This window comes from Callospermophilus lateralis, chromosome 7 (genome assembly GCF_048772815.1).
Source record: "Callospermophilus lateralis isolate mCalLat2 chromosome 7, mCalLat2.hap1, whole genome shotgun sequence".
NCBI lineage: Eukaryota > Metazoa > Chordata > Mammalia > Rodentia > Sciuridae > Callospermophilus > Callospermophilus lateralis.
The window spans coordinates 112,189,679-112,191,324 of NC_135311.1; the positions used below are offsets into that span (position 1 = coordinate 112,189,679).

At 38.8% G+C, this 1,646-nt stretch overlaps 1 non-coding gene across 1 annotated transcript; it reads right to left on the minus strand.

Annotated features, from left to right (window-relative positions):
- Window positions 1–1,137: 1,137 nt before the first annotated feature.
- Window positions 1,138–1,210, minus strand: Trnav-uac (transfer RNA valine (anticodon UAC)). The gene has a single exon. It is a non-coding gene; the product is annotated as a tRNA-Val (tRNA).
- Between the last annotated feature and the right edge of the window lie 436 nt (window positions 1,211–1,646).

Below are 1,646 nucleotides of genomic sequence, written 5' to 3' on the forward strand. Positions count from 1 at the left end.
TTAGATGATTCTTGGTTTACAGATTAAACTTCTTTCAAAGTAATTAGGAGCAGTTGGAATGTTTTACTAATTGAATCTTATCAGAAAAACATGTAAAGGGTACCTGATTTAAAAGATTCATTGTGTGTGACCATTTGCAAAACAACTTAATATTTGTCTGAAACTGGAGTGATAAAAAATTGATTGGCTTTGATAATGCTAGAAATAGTTTGGTTCCTGGTTTATGTGACAGCTGAGGCTGTGATTGTGTTATGGCAAGAATGTAATAAATCACCGAGTCTATCTCAAAGCAGGAGATGGAGCCACCTTTATTCACCAGCTGGTGGGCCACGAAGCAAACTGCAAGTCTGCACTCCTCAACTCCCTCCAGGGCTTAGAGTGAATCACTTATATTCCAAAACCACAAGTAAAGCATGTCAGTACATTAATCATAAGTAGCTTTTGCTGACTCAAAACCATAAACAAAAATCTTGAGATCTGAAATCATAAGCAGAAAGGGAGGGGGGTCAAGATGACCCTAGTTGATATAAGTTAAAGAATGGTTACTAACATCTAGACAAACATTCTCTGACATTCTGTGTCATTAGGATACAATGCATGAGTACAGTGTATAAGAATAGAAGAAAAAGTTTGCCATTTTGTGTTGCCAGTATGCTAAGCTAAGTAATCCTTGTTGGGTTCACAGGTGGGGTTTCCCCCCGGGAGAAGCATGTCTAACATGACATGGAGCCTCAGGGTAAAACGATTTGGTCATTGCTCATATAGCCTGGACCATATCAATTATTTCCCACTAATTTGGGGGTGTGCATGTTTGTGCGCATGTGCTCTGGATATACATTAATTGCCACCGTAACTATCTAACCCAAACTTCCTGACTTCACAATAAACATGATCTTAACATTTGAAGTTGACAAACAAAACTATTATATCTACTTTCTTAAGGTGACTTGAGTTGAGATCTTCTTTTTAAAATATAAACATTTAAATTTTCCTGTAAGCACTGCTTTTGCTGCATTCCACAAGCTTTTTTCTTTCTTTCTTTTTCTTTTTGCAGTACTAGGACTTGAACCCAGGGGCTTTCTACTGCTGAACTGCATCCTAACCCCCTTTATTTTTATTTATTTATTTTGTGGGGGTGGGGGGTACTGGGGATTGAACCCAGGACCTTGTGCATGTAAGGCAAGCACTCTACCAACTGAGCTATATCCCCAGTCATAAGCCCCTTTATTTTTTATTGTGAGGTGGGATCTCACTAAGTTGCCCAGGCTGGCCTTGAACTTAATGAACATTTTCTAAGCTACTTAGTTTTGAAGGCAATATACTACTACTTAAGTTTTAAGTCCTGTTCCCATTTAAGTTCAAAATACTTCTATGATACGGTCAGTTAAATGTGGACCTTATCTCCATTTTACATACGAGAGGACCAAACTCCAAACATATATAGTGGTTTTACCAAGATCTCGAGAAATTAAGCTAACACTGAGACCCAGTCTTCTTCCTGCTGTCCTCATGGTCTCTCTGGTGGCAGAGAAAATTTAAGGGTAAGTCAGTTGTGGAAACCAAGATACTCTCTTTGTAAATACAAGTCTGGATACCTGGAAGCTACAGTTGGGGTAGAGATGATGGAAATAGGAGAGGGGCCCATG